This window comes from Ursus maritimus, unplaced genomic scaffold (assembly GCF_017311325.1).
Source record: "Ursus maritimus isolate PB19 unplaced genomic scaffold, ASM1731132v1 scaffold_3, whole genome shotgun sequence".
Taxonomy (NCBI): domain Eukaryota; kingdom Metazoa; phylum Chordata; class Mammalia; order Carnivora; family Ursidae; genus Ursus; species Ursus maritimus.
In genome coordinates, this window is record NW_024425563.1 from 85,027,112 (window position 1) to 85,049,778 (window position 22,667).

A 22,667-nucleotide genomic window follows, 5' to 3' on the forward strand; every position below is an offset into this window, starting at 1 on the left:
AGTAGGTTAACTAGGATCAGTTGGGTTAATATGCAAACGAAGGAGGATCATTGGTTCATTTTGGAAAAATGCTAATGATTCAGGTGTCAGGATGAGGCAGGAGCTAAGTCCCAGATAAGTGCTTGCAGCTGGCAAAGAGTTCAAGGTTCCTGGGATGTAGACGTGCATACATTCCTCCTCCCTTATGGCCTCCCGACCCCATTTTTAAAAAGAGACTCTCTTAGCTAAGCTTGCTTGCTGCATTTTGAAATCTCCATTTATAATTGGTTTAGTAAGTATTTACTGACCATCTGTCATAGGTCAGGCTCTAAGAGGTGGGGGTACACTGGTGGGCAAGACAAAGGAGGTCCTGAGAGCCTGGAGCTCACATTCTGATGCGGGGGAAGAATAGAAAACAAGAAAATACATGGGATAGTTACAGATTGTGAGTAGTTCTATGAAGCAAATAAACTGTGAATATGATAGAAAGAAACCAAGAATGAACTTTGACGGATGGTAGAAGTCTTCAGGAATAAGAATCGAGAATTCATTTTGTATCTGTTTTCTCTTCTAAAAATGTAAACAGTCACTTGTCATACCTGAAAAAAGCCAAAGATTGTAATACAATAGTGCCCCCACCCTTATCTGCAGAGGTTATGTTCCAAGATCCCCAGCGGATGCCTGAAACCACAGACAGTACCTAACCCTCAAAAAAAAATATATATATATACACACACACACACACACACACATATATGTACATTCATATATATTTTTTTTCCTAGTCATATAGAGCTGTGATAAAGTTTAATTTATAAATTAGGCACAGTAAGAGATTAACAACAGTAATAACAAAATAGAACAATTATAACAATACACTGTAATAAAAGTTGTGTGAATCTGGGCTCTCTCTCAAAATATCTTGGTGTCCTGTACTCATCCTTCTTGTGATGATGAGCTGATACAATGCCTACATGATGAGATGAAGAGATTTGAATGACGCAGCCCTTGTGGCGCAGAGTTGGGCTCCGATTGACCTCTTGACCATATGTCGGAAGGCAATCATCGGCTCCAGATGGTTCCATCTGAAACCACAGAAAGCAAAACCACGGATATAGGGGATCTACTATACTTTTTCCTTCTTTCCTTTCTCCCAACTCCCCATGCCTCTGCCTCAGCAGCGATTACTAACACTCTAGATACCACCAAGCAGGCAGTCACTTGCACTAGCTCAGTCCCAAATAAACATTTGGATGCAAAGTCATTCATAGGGCCCAGAGAGAAGTCCTGGTGTGGCCTTTCTGCTTAGGGTAAGAAGGCATTAGAGAATCTAGGTGGGCTGGCAACTGGGAGGTAGCTTCCTATCCAGCTGTCTTCCGATGGCACTGCAGCCGGGGCTGGGGAGTGAGCTGGTGGGGGCTGTGAGTGGGACAGTGGCGCGCAAGGAAAGATTGCGCAAGTAAAGGTGACATATACCTTGGCTTTCATCAACCCACTGGTCAATACACAACAAACAACTACAACAAAGTCAGACCCTCTAATCACCTATAAAGGTAGTGGTCAACAAACTGCAGCCAAAATCAGTACTGGACTTTTTTTCTTAATTCAGCATCAAAGTATGTTGTGAACATGCATTTATTTTCAGCCCAGATCCAAACCCCCTGCAGTCAGAGGGACAAACTAATGATTACCCGGAGGGAAACTATGGATGCAATAGAAAAGTGGAAGTTGGGGGTTTCAGGCATTGCTTCTCTAGAAATTGTGTCAGGAAGGGAAAAACAAGTCAGAGATGGCAGCACGCTCTCTGCCCCGGGAGCACTGTGCCAGCTGCCAGCCACACTTGTCATTTACGGTGTACTTAATACAGCACATCAAAGCCACAACGGAGAAAGGGCATTTGCCCACAGTTCTAGTTATCTATGCCGCATTAACAAGCTCTCCCAAAACTTTGTGGCTTAAAACCGTGTCAAAGTTTGGGTAAAAAAAGTCACACCCATCAGGACTGCTACTGACAATCACTTTTATCGTATCTCACAATTGTGTGGATCAAGAATTCAGGAAGGGCCCAGCTAGGCAATTCTTCTGCTCCATGTAGCGTCAACTTGGGTCACTTGGTGGCCTTCAGGAGGTGGCTGGATGGAATGGAGGTGCCGCGACACCGCCCACAGCGCCGCAGCCTTGATTCGGGAGAAGGACGAGGCACAGACAGGTTAGCTTGCAAAAGAGAGCGTGGGTGCAGGGGACGACCACCAGGCGCGCCATCGCCAAGAGTGCGATCGCCCCGAACAGCTGCAACCTTGCATATTTATTGGCAATAAACAATCAAAGACAATCAAGGGAATGATCCATATTACATCCTAGTGAATAGTAGTACATTGCGGGGAAGGTCACGGGATTAGATGATGTAACGTTCAGCAAGTGAGGCCTGTTCTTAAACATGTTTCTGTGGACCCCCAGGCTATTGTCAAGAGCAATCAAGTTTCGGTTGGAGCAGCATTTTCTACCCTGTAGCAGACCAGGCGTTCCTGGCTGCTCGTTATCTGAGGGCAGCGTTCTGCCCTGAGCGAGCCAGGCATTGTGCTCTGACGTTTACGCTAAAGCCTGCAAGGTCACAAACATGTTTTCTTATTATATCCTTAGCATAAGCTCTCGGCCAGGGCTGCTGCGTGGAGGATCCAAGATGACTTCACTCACATGTGGGCCCCTTGGAAGAGATGGCTGGAAAGCTGGGCTCAGCTGCCCCCCTCCCATGTGCTACCAAGGCCTCACCCATATGATCCCTCCAGCAGAAGAATCAGGAACTGCCTGTACTTAAAAGACGTTCAACATCACTAATGATGAGAGAGAGCAGATCAAAACCACAGGGAGATGTCACCTTGCACCCATTAGGATGGCTACTGTTAGATTACAAAAATTCAACTGAGTACATCTTAAAGATTTAATAGGCTTTATTAACCAATTCATGAGCTGGGCAGTATCTCATCTAGCAAGTAGAGGGGAGTTCCAAAGGGGTACAGCAAAGAAAATGTTTTTAAAGGTAGAGAGGGAGCAGAAATTACTAGCAAAGAACCCATTGTTTTAGGCATGGCCACCCTCCTAAGGGGAATGGAAAGGGTCTGTCAGTAAGATTCCTTCTGCTGACCAGGCAATTTCCATGTTGACCGATTAAAGGCTAAAATTGCAGTTAGATCGGGGCTCCTGGCTGCCTCAGTGGGTGGAGTGTGCGACTCTTGATCTTGGGATGTGGGTTCAAGCCCCACATTATGTGTAGAGAGTATTTAAAAATAAAATCTTTAATTTAAAAAAAATTGCAGTTAGTTTAAGGATTAAGTCTTGGTTTACTGAGGGCGCCTGGATGGCTCAGTCAGTTAAGCATCTGCCTTTGGCACAGGTCATGATCTTGGGGTCCTGGGATCAAGTCCCATGTAGGGCTCCCTGCTCAGCGGGGAGTCTGCTTCTCCCTCTGCCACCCCCCCAACTTGTGCACTCTCTCTCTCTCTCTCTCAAATAAATAAAATCTTAAAAAAAAAAAAAAAGTCTTGGTTTACCAACTTAGGGCCTTAACCTAACTGACACCATTTGGGGCCTGTAGTTTTTTGGTTTTTTGGGGCTTTTTTTTAAGATTTTATTTATTTATTTGACAGAGATAGAGACAGCCAGCGAGAGAGGGAACACAAGCAGGGGGAGTGGGAGAGGAAGAAGCAGGCTCCTAGCAGAGGAGCCTGATGTGGGGCTCGATCCCAGAACGCCGGGATCACGCCCTGAGCCGAAGGCAGATGCTTAAGGACTGCACCACCCAGGTGCCCCTGTAGTTTTATTTTTAACACTACTATCGCCCCCCCAAAAAAACAGAAAATAAGTGTCAGAGAGACATGAAGAAATTGAAACCTTGTACAGGGTTGGTAGGATTGTAAGAGGTGCAGCAGTATGGAGGTTCCTCAAAGAATTAAAAATAGAACTACCATGTGATCCAGCAATCCCACTTCTGGGTATATATCCAAAAGAATTGAGAGCAGGGTCCTGAAGAGGTATTTGCACACCCATGTTTATCACACTATAACCCAAAACTGGGTTTGCGTCTTGGTGGGTGTTGAGCCAAAAGGCACAACCAAGCCAAGGAGTAGAAAAGGAAGGATTTCACTTGCAACAATTAAGAACACCAGGGATATTTCCCAAAGCAGCATCTCCCTGAACAACAAAATTGGAGCAGTTTTAAGTAGGGTGCATGCATATTCATGGAAGGACTGAGCCAAGGAGCATTCCATATGGAATTGGGACAGAAGTCATCGGAAGTTAACAATGTCCAGGTCCTAGGTGACTGAAGTCCCAAGGCCAGCATTCAGTCTCTGGCTCCAATTAGTCCAGTGTTCAAGTGCTCAAAGTGGTTTATATCCTGCAAAAACAACTCAAGAATGTGTGTTAGGTCAATTTTTCCTTTCAAAACAGCACTGAGCGTTTTACCACTGATTTATTGTCTCTGCTATGGTTAGGTTACATCCTGGCCTGGTAGTGGCTGTTTGTTTTTACATTCTTCTGTTCCCTTAAAATCATCAACTACTGAAGTCTCTTTTTCTATGGTTTTAACATAACCCAGGAAGCTCTGCAAGATATGTTCTTGGGCAAGTAATGCTGGTCAGGCATCAATCACGAAACAGCTGGGGACCTACAATGACTTTTCTTACATCAAGAAAGCACCAGGGAGCAAGAATTCCTGTTCCATCAAAGGTCCTTCTAGCTGGACTAAGAATCAAATTGCCACGAGACAAATTGACAGGAGAAAATCAAATTTAATGGGTGTATGCCAGGGGAATCCACCTAGACATGGAAATCCCAAAGACAGGCAGAATGGGGTATAGATGTCTTTCTGGGGGAGGGGCCCAGAACATCAGAGGAATGCATACAGGGGCAATAAGAACTTAGAGCAGATGTTTGCTAATTAGATGTTTGCCCTTCCATACAAATGGGTCACTCAGATAAAATTGATCGTTAATAACTCTTATTCTGGGAAAGACCCCCAATTTAGAGTCTTCTGTGCAGTTAAGGGAGGGGCAAACGTTTCTCTTGAGGCTGCAGAGTCACAAGAAGACAGATACCGTATGATCCCCCTCACAGGAGCTATCTAAAGTTGTCCAACTCGTAGAGACAGAAGGAATGGCAGTTACTGAGGAACGAGGGAAGGGAGAAAAGAGGAGTGCTGTTTCAGGGATACGGAGTTTCAGATTTGCAAGATGGCAAAGTTCTGGAGATTTGTTTCGCAACAGTGTGAATGTACTTCCCACTCCTGAGCTGCAACACTTCAAAGTGGTTAAGATGGTGAATTTTATTTTATGCATTTTTGCCACAACAAAAAAATAAACTGCCAGTATTCTTTTTTTTCTTTTTAAAATCTATTTATTTATTTTAGAGACAGAGAGAGAGCTCTGCAAGTGGGAGGAAGGGCAGAGAAGAGAATCTCAGACAGATGCCCTGATGGGTGGAGAGAGCTGGACATGGGGCTCGATCTCACAACCGATGAGATCGTGACCTAAGCCAAATCACCAGTCAGATGCTTAACTGATCAAGCCACCCAGACGCCCCTGCCAGTTCTCCTAAAGCCCAGATTCAAAGGGAGGGGAACCTAGACCCCACCTCTCAATAAGAAGAATGCTTAAGGGGGGTGCCTGGGTGGCTCAGTCAGTTAAGCGTCTGCCTTCAGCTCAGGTCATGATCTCAGGGTCCTGGGATCAAGCCCTGCATCAGGCTCCCTGCTCAGCAGGGAGTCTGCTTCTGCCTCCCCCCAGTGCTCTGTCTCTCTCTAAAATAAATAAATAAAAATCTTAAAAAAAAAAAAAAAAGGAAGAAGAAGAATGCTAAAGAATCTGCAGCCATCTTTAACATGCTGTCCCCATCATGGGGCACATCACGTCTAGGGCACCTGGGGACACAGATAGGGAGACATTATTTCTTTTTTTTTTTTTTATAATGATTTTTTATTATATTATGTTAGTCACCATACAGTACATCCCCGGTTTTCGATGTAAGGCTCGATGATTCATTAGTTGTGTATAACACCCAGTGCACCATGCAATATGTGCCCTCCTTACTACCCATCACCGGCCTATCCCATTCCCCCACCCCCCTCCCCTCCCCTCTGTAGCCCTCAGTTTGTTTCTCATAGTCCATAGTCTCTCATGTTTCATTCCCCCTTCTGATTACCACCCCTTTCTTTATCCCTTTCTTCCCCTACTGATCATTCTAGTTCTTATGTTCCATAGATGAGAGAAATCATATGATAGTTGTCTTTCTCTGCTTGACTTATTTCACTTAGCATTATCTCCTCCAGTGCCGTCCATGTTGTAGCATATGTTGAGAACTCGTTCTTTCTGATTGCTGAGTAATATTCCATTGTATATATGGACCACAACTTCTTAATCCAGTCATCCATTTCTAGGGGCCTCTAGGAGAGGAAGGATGTCAGGAGGCCCGTGAGAGGTGGGTGTGGTTTGAAACAATGGAGCGGGAAGAAAGGGCCAAGCTTGTATAGCCAATGAGGAAAAGATGGTCTGGAATGCCTCCCTTCCTCATTTTCACAACAAAGATTCAGCAGAGCCATTCTGCTAAAAGCCTGACCGCTCCCACCAAGCGTTTTTCTCACTCAGACGCCTGTCGCTCCCCCAGCCCCCCAGCTATCCCGACGGTGGGGGCTCCCGGCCCTAATTGAATAGGTTGATAGGAACAATGAGCAGAAGCGGACCGCAGGAGACCTTTCAAAGTCCACAAACAGGGAGAGAATGCCACAACGCAGCGTTTAGACAGTCTGGACAATGTGGCCGCTATCAATGCTGCTCTCCAGAGCAGCGACTCGAATGACAGCTTCGCAAAGGATTTGCAAAGAGCCCTTTAGAAATGGAACATGGGCAACTCAGAGCCCCATGACGTGCTACAAGGACAAACCCGACTGAACAAAGATCCAAAGCAGTGTTGAATGACTTATTTATTCAGCCCTGCTCTGTGCAAACCTGGGAGAATATGACATCTTTTAAATTGCCTCCCCCAAGCTATGCAATAGCCACGGTGCATGGGAGATGTGAGCGGAAGTTCGGAAACGAAACAATGTTTTACGAAGCAGAGATCACAGGGTACCCACCCTGGTGCTTGCCCGCCGTTCCGCAGACAGCCTGGAGAGGAAGACCCTGCCCCTGATCCGCTTCCGCCTACTGGCTTCCCAAATCCGCGAGCAGGGCCCGCCCTTCCCAAGCCTTCAGGTGGGCGATTCCTCGCCGAGCTTGCTCTTTGAGTCATCCCAGCAGCTTTCTCGTCTTACTGCTCCCGGCAGTGTTTTCCTGATACTGTGCTGCAATCACCGCCAGAACGAACGTGCAGGTTATTTTTAGCCTTGCAGGCAGCAGAATTCTCCCGTACCCTGGGACTCCTGTTGCACGGTGGTGTCATGCGCTAGGAGGGAAAAATACATCGTGTCAGTAATGTCTAGGGAACTCGGACTCCAAGCAGAGCCCCAGGCGGCCTGGTGATGAGCCGCCGGTGCCTCGGGTGCAAGGGTGAGGCACGGCAGGCACCTCATGAGCAAGATGTCAGGAGGCCCTCGCTGGGGTGTGAGCTCCTGCTTCAGGCTTGTACCCGGAGCCTCCCTGGCCCCGCCCCAGTCCAGCCTGGCTCCCTGGCTTCTCTCATTTCGGTTCACTCCTCGGCTTCCTGCCTGGCATGGACTCTGCAGGTGAGGAGTACAGTTCCCAGGCTTACAAAGTCATTGGAGAGGGAAGAGACATTGAGAGGGAAGGGTTGAATAATCAACAGTGAGGTCAGTGAGGGATCCAATGAGGGATTTGGTCACATGGAGGATACGGGTGACCCAAGATGGCAGCAAATCCAAGGACTGGTGATGAGTAACCCAAGCTGGGCAGCCGCTAACTGGGTTAGACCCCAGATGGTGGGATGTGAACAGGAACCTTGTGAGACGCCCCTACAAGAAGGCCCGGGATCTTCCCAGGGAGATGCCTACCCTGCAGGAAGCTTCTTTCTCCTCCTCAGTCTTGGGTGTCTGTGCTGGGGGGTCGGGGGGCTGATGGATAGCCCTTCCACCCCTGTCTGCTCTCTTCCCAACCCACCGTGATGTCATAAAGCCAAATCAAGCAGCTTAGAGCCAGGGAAAGAGAAAGTGGGAGTCTCTGGTTCCTGGATGCCAACAAATGGTTCACACCAAGGCAGGCTTTTCTATCATGAAATCAGGGGTATATTTATTTGCAGACATCAAGAAAATGAGATCTACCTTCTTGCCTTCCTCTTCCCCTGCATCACCCACGGAGGGCCCTGGCGCTTCCATTGCTACCTTCTCTTCCATGTGCATACCCACCTTTTCAAAACCCATTCCCCTCTTCCGCTTCACGTAGTTTTAACCTGAACCCACTCCTCCCTCTCCCCCACCCCAACTAGCACCTTTCATGGATCTTACTGGAAAACCCAGACATTTCACTCTGTGCATTTGAAATAGGAAAATATTCGGAGTGAAGAATGCTAAAGCAATGGAATCGTGAACACACAAATGTGACTTTGGATTCCATCGAGGAAGACCACCTCCGGGGCAGCAGAGCAGAGAGCACCCAAGGCTCAGGAGCACCCATGGCTGTGTATAAAACCCATGGGTTGCTTTTGTTGCTTTTAATAATATCTGAAGAAAGCATTCCCTTCCATAAGACTTCTACCAGCGTGATGCAATCTCAGAGAATCTTTACAGATTAATCATCATTAGGACATGATCATATTTCAATTATCCCCTGTGTAGTCTGGGTACATTAAAGCAACTGAGTTCTCGCTGAGAGAAGTTCATTAGAACCATAATGTGCAAAAGATATTTTAAAGTGTTTTAAAGTCTATTGGAAAACAACAAGGGGATAAATGCTAGAAACGACAGAATCTTCCAGAGGTTTCTCTAGCACTCATTCAGAAACCATAATCTTATCTTGTGATGTGGAACAAGGACTGTAACTGACTAATGGGCCAATTGTTTTATTATCATTTGTGTTTCTACCTACTCTGTGATGAAAACCCAACGGGCTGTTTCCTTTCAGCCCAAATCTGGCCAGCTAGATGCATTTACCCATCTTCACAATATATAAGGGACCCTGAAACCCTGGTTAACAGTGCCAAAGTGCATGGAAATCATTCAAAGAAAGGAGTCAATCATACGATTTGTGGTCTAGTTGTATCAATACAGGAATAGTCCCTAATAGTGTGCTGGACAAAAGGAAAAGCAGCTTATCCCCTGAGAATTTGTCCTAAAGAAAGAATTTAAAAGAACACATAGAGCTTTATAGGCAAAGATATTTATTCTCGATAACAAAAAAATGGGAAACCTACTTACAATCTGCCAGTGGTCCAACAGTTGAGAATGGCGTGAAAGGAATGAGAATGGAATGGAATATTCTGCAGCTCTTAGAAACTGATGCTGATGGGAAACCTCGCTGGCTTAGTCGGTACAGCACATAATTCTTGACCTCAAGGTTGTGAGTTCGAGCCCCATGTTGGGTGTAGAGGTTACTTCAAAATAAAAAATATTTAATAAAAAGAAATTGATGTTGATGATACAGAATGGAAATGTAGAAAATTGTTTTTAATATGTTAAAAATGTCATCTATACTGTGATTCCAACCGTATAAAATAAGTGCACATTTAGATACGGAACGGAAAGATACGTGGGAAGAAAGCAATGTCTCCTTTGCAGCTGTTATAACGTTGATTGTATAATAAATCACACTTGGAAAAAAAAAGGAAAATGCTCAAGTGAGACATTTTCTGTGCCAGGCAGAAAAATCGTCTGTGCTTGGGATCATTTCACATTCTTCCTTGTTCCTTCAAAGCAGCCTGTAATTTTCACCCGGATGTGGGGAACACACCTGTCTGGATGATGGGAGGCCCCTTGCTGGAAGACTGTGTGCTGCTTGTTTAGGGAACAGGAACCTCAAACTTCTCAGTCTTCTCTGATAACATATCTAAACTGCACTCGAACCATTTGCTGGTGTGGTTTTTCTGTGACAGCTATGCACAAAAATCTTTGCTGACAGAAAATGATACATTTTTTCTTTCTCTCTTTCTCTTTCTCCTCCCCTACCCCCTCCCCACCCCTTTCTGCAGTTCTGCTAAGCCAATATTCTCTAGAATGAGCACAAAACAAATCAAATAACAGCTAAACAAATCGAATAAGAGCTTTTGTACATCAACATCAAGAAGGAAGACTTGGGAGGAATCAGAGTACGGAGACAGATCTGGACAAGAGCGAACCATCTACTTGTCAAGCCACCTTCTAAATCTGGACCGGCAGAGATGGGAGTGATTTTCTGGAAGGAGATGTGATAGTGGATTAAACACCAGCTCATGGGAAGCTATCATTGAATCAGATCAGATCACATTCATGAGAAATCACATTCAGGAAATATTTTAAGAAAGAGGAATATAAATGTGCTAGAATTAACATGTAAAATATATATGTACTGAGGTTTGTAAACTGTCCTTTTTTAATCAAACCGAAAACAAAAAGCTTTAATCTTTCAACCTTATTAAAAAAAAAAAAAAGGCAGTCGATCCTAAATTATTTCCATCTCAAAAGCCAAGAGGCTGATCAAGCATCAGTTACAGAGGAAGGCAGCTTAGGAAAATGCCTCTGCGTATTTTCACAGGAGAGGTGATCTTTGGTTCCCCATCTCTGCCGTGCGTTTATTTCACTGTGTAATTAGTTACAACCACTCAGTTAAGAGATGTAACACTTCAAACTTTTTACGGAGTCTGTGTTCAGTTTAATCTGTCTGTACAAGTTATTACTGAGAAAGTGTTTTTGACATATGCTATAACTCCATCAAGTTGTATATTACAGGAAGTACATCTTTACATCGTAGGTTCCCAAGCAACATAGCTATCCCTATCTTTCAGGAAACAGCATCAAGGAACTCTGAAAAATATAGAAAGCTCATTTTCACCTTGGATGCTCACATGTAATATATAGGCTGCTATCAAATAAACACTTTTTTCTAATTCTCCCTAGTAAATGCATAGGAATTTAATATACTTTATAAATAGGCATCTAAAAGCTCTCCTTTTTTTTTTCTATTTCTTTGCTGTACATGTCATCAGAAATCCATAGCCTTTCTTTCCCTTATTAACAGGTACTCATTTTTGTTTTAAAAAAAAAAGCACTCCATTAAATCTATTTCTAAATGATAGTAAGTGGTACTAACAAAACAAATAATAATTTAATAGCCTTAGAAATAAATGAATATATACTTATACAGGTCAAGAAACTTGGTAGGAGTAAGTTGCCTGTTTGTTTACTAATGTTGGTTTCAAGAATACTCAAATTTCTTTGAGTTGGTTGACATTTGGAAGTAGTTACAACTGGTCAGTTGTCTTCAGCGATCTTTTGCTCCCAGGCTTTCCCCGCCATCACCCTCATCACATATCTCGCCAATATGCGACAGAAAAATACGTAATACTCAAGTAGGCAACTTCTCGAGAATGGACACAAGCTAAAATGTACATGCGGGAGGTAACCAGTGTGAGCCAAACCATGTTCTATACCCAAGCAGAAAACACGGACATGTAGAAGGCCTTCATTTTTAGACTCACAATTAAGATCAAATTAGCAGACATCCCTGGAACACGAGATGAAGGATAAGGCAAGAAGTGATACAGATAGGAGTTGATTTCTTGTTCCCTGTCTCTATTAGGACAACAGTCCCATTTTTGCCAAGTGTTTCTGATACTAGCTATCTTTTCACCATAAACGAGATTATGTTTTAAATGGCTAAGAGTATATTACAAGGACGCTCAAATGAGTGAACCCCAAATCACAAAGATATGGGCTTTCTAAAGAACCAAATTAAGGAAATACTTATTATCTCTAAAGTATTAGCCATTCTGGGAGTTACCTGGTACATTAAATATTAACTCTCCCACTGCATTCCAAACACCCTCCTTACTAAATTTAATTACACACAACTTTTCAAGAATTCATCTTTTATTTACAGGGAGGTACCTCTCTATAAGAAAATTAGAAAGTGTTGGTTTTCTCTAATCCATGTAAATTACAGATTCCACTGGGAGTCCTACATCACTGATAGTGGTGTTTATGAAAATGAAAAAGTGCTTCCTATCCACATGCAAATGTTTTGTAAAATTTTTTTCCATAAAACCTAAGTGTAATTTAGCATACCACAGTGCTCTGAGGATGGGTCATTGATGATGTACCATTTGTACATAAGTAATACACCTGTAAATCACTAAGTGTTAAGAAATATGTTTTTATCTTTTTAAAAAAAATAATGTGACTCCCTTTCTCATCTGTTCTGTTGTATTGCGTCCAAAAAGTTGTGTGTAATTTTTTTAAGGTCCAGGAAATGTAAAGAAATTTGTTGGAATATCTGAATTTCTGTAAAAAATAAAAATAAAAATAAGATTTTGTTATTTAAAAGAGGGCTTGGTGATGTGGGACACCTTGGGTGCATTCAGTGTCTTTGTTCCAGTGAGCCAGTGACAGCATGGTGATTTGACCAGAATAGCTATCTTCAGAAAATCTGCTTTGTAGGGCTGCCTGAGTGGTTCCGTTGGTGAAGCGTCTGACTCTTGATTTCGGCTCAGGTTGTGATCTTGGGGTCGAGACTTCCTGCCCTGCATCGGGCTCCACACTGAGTGTGGAAGCTGCTGAAGATTCTCTCCCTCTCCCTCTGACCCTCCCCCCCCCACCTGCGTGCGCACACACGCGAGCGTGCGCTCTCTTTCTCTCTAACGGCAGCAAAACAAATTAAAAAAAAAAAAGAAAATCTCCTTTCTGTCAGATTCTATAATATTCACCAACAGCAGACATTTGTTAGGTAGGCAGGACCCTCACTTAGAAGCGCGATTAACATTTCCAAACCTCTTCTAGCCAGTACAGACATACCTCAAGCTGAACCTTCATATACTCAGTAGAATGAAATCAAGAAGTAAATAGCCAAACTGTTCAAGTAAAACCTGACCTGAAATACCCAATTAATTGCTCAGTCGCCACTTGGCTAATTGGAAATAGCCACCTGCTCCTCAGACATGAGCAAGCTTTTTGCAACGGTTCATAGTGAGTGTGTGCTGTCTAGGTGGGTTCCAGTGCCCCCTCTGTCACTTACTACGGGATTCTAAACACCTCTCAGCCTCAGTGTCCTTATCTATAAAATGGACACAATAATACCTGGCCCCATAGTGTTGTGAGGACATACATTAAATGAGAGTGTTGTTATACCTGACAGGTAAGAGATAGTCAATGAATGTTAATTCTTTACCCTCCTACTATGTGCAAGACATGGAAGGAATAAAAGAAACATAAAATACACCTTCTGCTTTCAAAATACTGAGGATAATTAGAGCAACATTTGTAAGCAGGGTTGGAAAATTCAGATCAGATGCCTGGAGCAGCCAGGTAAATAAGTAAATGAACAAAGCAAAACAAGCTGGGTTTGGGAAATCATAGGAAGTAATGGGCGCTGTGGAGCACTAGAAAGCCCAGGTCCCATCCAAAGAGAATAGCTGATACTCAGTTCCAGTCATTCAACAAACATGTACTGAGTACCTACTGTGTGCCAGGAACTGTTCTAAATCCTGAGAAGACAGTGGTAAACCAGACGATCAAGGTCCCCGCTCTTAGAGGTCTTAGGTTCTAGTAGGAGAAGAGACCATAAGCAGGGAAATGTCAGCTAAGAATAGGTGCCCTCGAGAGAAGGAAAACATGATGTGAGGGAGACATGGAGAGGCTGATCGAGGAAGACAGCTCTGAAAAGATGGCATTTTTTAAAGTGAGATCTGGGGGCGCCTGGCTGGCACAGTCAGTTGAGTGGCCAACTCTTGATTTTGGCTCAGGTCATGATCTCAGGGTCATGGGATCGAGCCCCAGGTCAGGCTCTGCCCTGGGTGTGGAGTCTACTTGGGATTCTCTCCCTCTTCCTCTGCCCCTCCCCCAGCTCTCTAAATAAATAAATACATACAATCTTCAAAATAAATAAAAACAAAGTGAGATAGGAGTAAGAATGAGCCAGCCATGGGAAGAAGGGGGGAAGGTCACATGCCACACAGGGGAGGCCACAAGTGTAGAGGCTCTGAGGCAGGACTAAGGTCACTTCGCTTGAGCAATCAGGCAGCAGAGGCCGGTGACCTGAGCTGAGCCAGGAATGAGGTAGGCCAGGATGGTTGGTACTGTTTTTAAGTGTGAGGCAAAGCCATTTGAGGGTCTCAAGGGGAGAGCAATGCTAGCTACCATATAATTTTAAAGTTTACTCTTGGCTTCTGGGTCTAGCAGTATAAACCAGATACTCTAAAAAAGCCTTCCTTACGCAATACTCCCAAGTCCTGGATAACTTACAATGAGCTTATTTTTAATACACAGCTTAGCTTGCAAGGAAGTAAGAGAAATCCCAAAGGTATTAAAAAAGAAGAGGAAACTGAAAACTGAGCATGGAGTGTAAACACATGCAGAAACTGGGATTGCCCGAAGGCAAATGCAGCCATCAGGGCAGGGAGGGGGAGGCTGAGCCTCTGCCGCTGGAAGTGGAGGAGCTGAAGTTGAGAGTCCCAAGGCCGCACCCTTCGGACAAGTGCAGCACAGGAAAGATGTTCATTCACGCTAGCAAACAAAAGAAGCCTTGTGAAGAATGCCATCTCCACATTAGCTCTAGATGGAGTTGGTGGGGCAAGAGGGGGAGAAAGAAAAAGAAGTAATTACCCTCTGAAATGTTTAACCCATGGATATGTGCCCCCGCCCAAGTCTGGAATTCAATCTTACACTCTCCATATACTCAAAGAAACTTTGAATTGAGAAATTAAAAGAATTTGCCAGAACCCTGATAGCTGGCAAATTCAAATGTATATCTTTTTGGAAGGAAAGCATCTTTATAACATAGATCTCACCAATTCAGCTCAACAAAGTATGTGTTCACAATTTTTAAATTACTAAACATACAAAAAGCCACGAGAGAGAATCAGCAGAAATCATGACGACAGACTCATTGCCCATTAGATTTTAGACATTGCGATTACCAGCCATGGAATATAAAATAATTATGTTTTATATGTAAAAGAAATAAAGATGGTATCTAAAACATGAACAATATAAAGAAACCAGTAGATATAATCAGTTAGACTTGAAGAAAAACAAAAAAAAATTTTTCTTAGAATTGAAAAATATAATCATTGAAATTTAAAATATGGGGGCGCCTGGGTGGCACAGCGGTTAAGCGTCTGCCTTCGGCTCAGGGCGTGATCCCGGCGTTATGGGATCGAGCCCCACATCAGGCTCTTCCGCTATGAGCCTGCTTCTTCCTCTCCCACTCCCCCTGCTTGTGTTCCCTCTCTCGCTGGCTGTCTCTATCTCTGTCAAATAAATAAATAAAATCTTAAAATAAAATAAAATAAAATAAAATAAAATATGATGTAGCAATTAAATATAAATTAGGTTTAACTAAAGAGAGAACTTGTCAACTAGAAGACAGATCTAAAGAAATTACCCAGAATGAAATATAGAAAGCCAAGAGATTGAATATGAAAAGCAGTTCAGCAACAGAGAAGATATATGTGTCTAATCAGAGTTCCAGCAGGAAAAATAGAATAAAGGAAAGACAATATTTGAATAGAACTTGGCTGAAATGTTTCCATAACTGATGAAAGGTATGAATCCACGCATATAGGAAGCACAACAGTAATCAAGCAAAATAAATAAAAAGCAAATTCAAGCATGACAATAAAGTGTAGACCAAAGAAAGAGGAAGCCTCATGAAGGTAATCTACAAAGGAATCATCTCTAACCTGATCATGAATACCAGAGATATTAGCATATATATCCAAGGTGCCAAAGTGAAATAACTCTCAGTCTAAAATTGTGTTTCAGCAAAACTTTTCTAAGACCAAAAGTGAAACACAGTCATCTTGAGATGAACAAAGCTAAGGGGATTGCCAGCAATAAAGCTACACAGAAGGAATTTCTGAAAATGAACCAAGAAGTAAGGTTCAAGATGCAAAAAAGAACAGAGAGCAAAGAATTTGGTACCTACGTGGGTTTATCTAAACAAGCATTGCACAAAATAATAATAAAACATCTAATTTACGGAATTAAAAAAATAGAGACAACTAAAATACCAGATGACAATACCATGTCAACTGAGATGAGATGACCAGAGTTTAAGGAATTCATGTTAATTGGAAAGAGAGTTACAATATAAATTAATAATAGTAATAACTAGCAATTGATTATTTATAATGTGCCAGGCATATGTAACAATTCATTTAACCCTCATAACAACCTTGTAAGTTAGATACTGTTGTTATCCTCAGCTCACAGATGAAGAGCCTGTGGCACAGTGGGTTTGAATAATTTACCCAAGGTCACACAGCTGGTGAGCAGGGGCATGGAATCGGTGGCAGCAACTCATCCATCCATCCCTTGGAGCAGACGAGGCGCACTTTCAGCAGAGGCTGGGGAGCCGAGCCGGAGCCCTGGCCAGTACGGTGGTAGCAGTTGGCCTGACCGCTGCTGCGGCAGGATTTGCAGGCCATGATGTTTTGCCAGCCACGAACCTTATGGAGCCTCAAGTAAAACAAGTTTTTCAAAGTCACCAAAACTGCCTTCTGCGGGGGCTGTTGTATAGGTGGGTTTGAACCCCAAAGGACAAAACGAGAAGCAGCGTTATTACTAAGCGTAAGCCCTCCTGCCAATAAAGGAAAAATAAGAGATGCTCATAGATGAATTATGCTTTTAAATCACCCAGACAAGGGAGGATCTCCTCATATAGCAGCCAAAATCCATAAAGCTGAAGATTTACTAGAAGTTCAAGCTAAATAATGAAGTGTATCGTGTGATGAATTTTAAGTTCTTGTTAGTTGATGTTTATGAGTGCCAGCTTTTTGTAATAAAATGCCTCAAAGCTACAAAAAGAAAAGTGTAGGAAAAGGAGAACAAATAAAAAGGACAGTGTAAGGGGCACCTGGGTGGCTCAGTCGGTTAAGGTCTTCCCTTGGCTCAGGTCATGATCTCAGGGTCCTGGGATCAAGTCCTTCATCCGGCTCCCTGCTCAGCAGGGAGTCTGCTTCTCCCTCTCCCTCTCATGCTCTCCCGCTTGCTCTCTTGCTCTTTCTCTCAAATAAATAAAAAATAAAATCTTCCCAAAAAGCACAATGTAAGATAGAAGAAATAAAACCAAATCAGACAACAAAATAAATAAAAGTAGATTAAGTTTGCTAATTGAAAGAGATTGTGACACTGGAGTTTTAAAAACCCATCAGTATGCTGCTTATACATATAGGGCACCTGGGTGGCTCAGTTGGTTAAGCATCTGACTCTTGATTTCGGCTCAGGTCAGGATCCCAGGGTCCTGGGGATCAAGCTCCGAGTCAGGCTCTGCACTCAGCAGGGGTCTGCTGGGGGAGTCTCTCTCTCTGTCCCTCTGCCCCCCTCCCACCATGTGTTCACACTCTCTGTCTCTCAAATGAATAATTTTTTTTAAAAAAATGAGATAATAAAACATGAGGACACAGAAAAAATTAAAATGATAGAGGGGCAAATGGGTGGTGCAGTCGTTAAGCATCTGCCTTCGGCTCAGGGCGTGATCCCAGTGTTCTGGGATCGAGCCCGACATCGGGCTCCTCTGCTGGGAGCCTGCCTCTTCCTCTCCCACTCCCCCTGCTTGTGTTCCCTCTCTCGCTGGCTGTCTCTCTCTCTCTGTCAAATAAATAAATAAAATCTTTAAAAAGAAAAGAAAAGAAAAGAAAATGATAGAAAAATATATACTAGGCAAATACTAACCAAAAGAAAGCTATATTAACAGCAGATCAAAAAATAAAGAATGGAAAATATTTTCAGCAATCAAAACAATCCCTACACAATAATGAGAGTTTCAACTCAACCACAAAATATTAAAATTCTAAACTTACCTGCATTTAATAAGATAGCTTCAAAATACACATAGCAAAAATGAAAGAATTACAAGGAGAAATAGATAAATCCACTATCATAATGGGAGATTTTAACAAATTTTTTTGCAAATTATCAATAGATCAAAAATATTTAGTAAACATAGAGAAGATTTGTGTTTTGTTTTGTTTTAAAGATTTTATTTATTTGTCAGAGAGAAAGAGAGCGCACAAGCAGGGGAAGTGCAGGCCGAGGGAGAAGCAGACTCCCCATTGAGCAAGGAGCCCGACATGGGGCTGGATCCCAGGACCCTGGGATCATGACCTGAGCTAAGGGCAGATGCTCAACTAACTGAGCCACCCAGGTGTCCCATCACAGAGAAGATTTGAAAAGTTCCATTATAAGCATGATTTAATGGCATGTAAAAATGCCACACTGGTACCCGAAAAAGAATAAAACTGCTACATATCAAATCTTGTTTTAATACCACTTCTACTAAAGTCTGTGTACCTTATGTGTTATACCTCAATTTCTTAAAATGTTAGTCACCCACAAAGAAAACAACTATCAAATTTTCAAAGAACTGATTATTTAAATCTAGTACATAATTACCCAGAAAGCAAAAAGAAACAATGCTCCCACAACTCATTTTGAGGGCAGTTTGAAAAAGGAAAACTCCAGGCCAGCCTGTATCCTAATACATCATAATGAAGTATTTTTAGGCAAGTCACCACATGAAGAGGCTAAAAGATAAACACCATAAGATTGCCTGATAAATGCAAAAAAAATGATTTGATAAAACTTAAAATCATCTATAATAGCAAGAATTTTTACAAAACTAGGAATAAAGACAATTTTCCTAAGAAGCCTTTCTACCAAACCATTTACTTTTACCTGTAATTGTGACATGTTAAAAGTAGTCCCTTTAAAATAAAGTATAAGACAAATAAGCTCACCACCAGTACGTCTGTCAGCATTACATTAACAAAGCCAACACAGTAAAACAAGAAAAAGGAATAAAAGGTATAAGAATTTGAAGAGAAAAAACAAAATGTCACCATTTTATGATTGTAATTGCTCTCCTATTAAACCGATAACAGATACTATGCTCGATCTTAGCCAAAGGCCAAAAAGCAATATAGAACTGCCCTCAAAAAACAAGCAAACCAAAACTACAGGTGAAGATTATTAGAATCTGTAAGAAATTAACAAGGTGGTTAGGTTTCAGATCAATGTATTAAAGTTGTATTTCTCTAGCACAGCAGCAAGCAATTAAAAAGCTATTTCTTTTTTTTTAAACATAATTTCAAAAAAAAATCTTTAATGATAACAATAAAAAATCATGATACCTAAGAATACATATAGCAAAATAAGTATGGAAACTTTACGGAGAAAATTAGAAAACTTCATTGAAATACTTGAAAGATCTTTAAAAATGTAGAAATATTCTATATTCACTGATAGGAGAATTCAATATGATTAAGATCAGATTCTCCTCAAACTGTACAATCAATGAAATGCCCACCAAAATTTCATCAGAGCATTCTGAGGACCTTGACTAGCTGATTCTAAATATTTGTGGAGACACAGGGCGCCTGGCTGGCTCAGTCAGTAGAGCGTGAGACTCTTGACCTCAGGCTAGTGAGTTCAAGCCCCACACTGGGCATGCAGCCTACTTAAAAAAGAAAATATATATATAATGTCAAGAATAGCCATGATGCTCCTGGAAAAGAAGGTGGAAAGACTTGCTCAATCAGATAGTGACTTATTATAAAACCATACTAATTGAGGGGCGCCTGGGTGGCTCAGTCAGTTAAGTGTCTGCCTTCAGCTCAGGTCACAATCCTGGGGTCCTGGGATCAAGCCCTGAGTCGGGCTCCCTGTTCAGTGGGGAGTCTGCTTCTCCCTCTTCCTCTGCTCCTCCCCCCTGCTTGTGCTCTCTCTCTTCTCTCTTTCAAATAAATAAATAAATAATTTTTGTAAAAAACCTGTAATAATTGAGATAGACCAACCGATGAAGCAAAAGAGAAAGCCTAGAAGTATATAAATGCATTTTTTTGAAAATTGAAATAAGAAGAAATGGCATGATAGATCAGTTGGAAAAGTATGTGCTAGTCAGTGAATGGTTCTGAAACATTTGGTTGTTGGGAGATAACTCTACATGAGAGCGGTGTTTCTGCACATCTTGTGAACAGAGACACTAACTGCCTTCATTCCAGGTTGTCCTTTCAAGACTCTGTACAGCAAACAGCCTGGGAAGATAGAGAAAGGGCCTCCCTCTAGAGCAAAGAGTAGGTTTGCTTATTGTTCCGTAATAAAGGAAACATCTCCCTTTAAGACAAAGTTAGGCTGGCTCATTGCCCATTATAAAATATTCGGGTTTCCTAGGGCTCAGGGTTCCTCTTCTGTAATACAGCCCATTACAAGTATCACCCGGCCTTCTTCTCATGGCCCTCTGGGAATGTGCCGAAGAGAACCAATGCCAGCAAGCGGCTTGCCTAGCCATGGATGATGAAGTCCTTTGTCTCTGACCAGGAGTCTCATGTGTTCTGCGGCACCCAGAGATTGTGGCAGGCCAGCTTCTTAGTCTGCCAATAGGATTAAGATCACAGTGCTTCAGTTACCCACTTGAAAAAAAAGGAAATGAGACAAGACATCTGACTCAGATTGTACACAAAAATCTACTCCAGATGAATTACGGACTTAACTGTGAAAGGCAAAAATTTAACTTTCAGAAGAAAATACGGATAATCTCAGAAAGGGGAAGCGTTTGTTGAATAAAACACAAAAATCATAAAGGAAATCACTGATAAATTAAGTAGACTGAAATAAAAGACTTCTCTTCAACAAAATATTCCATAAAGAAAACAAAGAGCCACAAATTAGGAGAAGATGTTTATTAAATATATTACTGATAAAGGTTAACAGTACAGAATATATAGAGAACTCTTAAAAATCAATTTCCTGGGGCGCCTGGATGGCTCTGTTGGTTAAGCGGCTGACTCTTGATTTTGGCTCAGGTCATGATCTCGGGTCCTGGGATCAGCCTCCACATTGGGCTCTGCACTCAGCAGCGAGTCTGTTTCAGGATTCTCTCTCTCCCTCTGCCTCTCCCCCCACTAGCTCTCTCTGTCTCCAAAATAAATTAATTTTTTTAAAAAAATCAGTTTCCTAAAAGTCATAAAAAAAAAAGGAAAAATGACCAAAAAATATGTACAGGAATTTAACAAAAGAAAACATGGGGGCGCCTGGGTGGCACAGCGGTTGGGCGTCTGCCTTCGGCTCAGGGCGTGATCCCAGCATTACGGGATCGAGCCCCACATCAGGCTCCTCCGCTATGAGCCTGCTTCTTCCTCTCCCACTCCCCCTGCTTGTGTTCCCTCTCTCACTGGCTGTCTCTCTCTCTGTCAAATAAATAAATAAAATCTTTAAAAAAAAAAAGAAAACATGGGGGCGCCTGGCGCTTAATCGGAAAAGTGGGCAAATCTCGATCCTGGTTTGTGAGTTCGAGTTCCACACTGGGTGTAGAGATTACTTAAAAATAAAATCTTTAAAAACACTCACACACAAATGACAAACAAACAACAAGATATTCAACTAGTAATCAAAAAATGGCAATTAATTGCAAGTGATAATATTCATTTTATTGGCATAAGTTACAAGTCTGACAGTACTAAGCATTAGCATGGCTGTGCAAAGTGGGGTTTCTTACACTATTGGTGAGAGTAAAATTTGGTATAATCAGTTTGAAAAGCAACTTGGCATTATCTTGCAAAACTGAACATTTGTTTTTGGTTTGGTTTTTTTTTTAATCATTTTCTTCTTTTGTGTTTTGAACAGGTAATACCTTTCTTTCTTCTTTTTCTTCCTTCCTTCCTTCCTTCCTTCCTTCCTTCCTTCCTTCCTTCCTGTAAATCTCTAAGCCCAACGTGGGGCTTGAACTCACAACCCAAAGATCAACAGTTGTGTGCTCTACCAACTGAGCCATCCAGGTGTCCCAAAATTGAACATTTGTATACACTAAATTCATCAGTTCTATTCCTAGATATATATGCTGGAGCAATTATTACACAGAAACACTGAAAAAAAATTCATCAATGGAGAATAAATTGTGGACTGTTCAAGTTTTATGTTTCAGTTCATTAATATTACTATAAGCATGGAAATGAATAAACCGAACTCATAAACCTCTACATAAATGATTAGATTGGATTAGATATATAATGCTGAGTGGGGGAAGAAAACAAGTTTCAGCAGATACACTATGACTCCATTTTTATAAATCACAAAAACGAGCAAAACTAAACCCCATATTGTTTAGAGAAAAATGCCTATGGGATAAAACTATAAAGATATAAGCACAAGAATGATAAAAAACAAATCTCAAAATTGTGGTTACTGGGGCGCCTGGCTGGTTCTATTGGTATTTTGATAATGGCTTTCAGATACACTTTGGCTCTTACTGGTCTGAAGGTGGGAGTTAGCCTAAGTTTGCCTTTCAAAAGTCATGTCCTGAAACTTCAGTTTCATGGAGGGATTAGCTGGATTTCATTTCTTCTATGCTGGTTCCCTGTGATCCTTCTAGAAGAGACTAATAATTTGCATATGATAGCCACAAAGAAAAAAAGAATGCATTTCTATGTCAGGTTTTCATTTTGAGAACATTTAGCATCTAGGCACGAATGTACTGCCTTCTCTGAAATAAAACATTAATTTCTCTCCAAGATAGGTTACCAGTTAGATCATTAAAATCCACCCATGAGAGGTGCCTGGGTGG

General features: G+C 42.0%; 1 pseudogene; it reads left to right on the plus strand.

The window, feature by feature from the left end:
* LOC103674715 overlaps positions 1–16,822 on the plus strand; it is a 150,398-nt pseudogene extending 133,576 nt beyond the window's left edge.
* Positions 16,823–22,667: the final 5,845 nt, after the last annotated feature.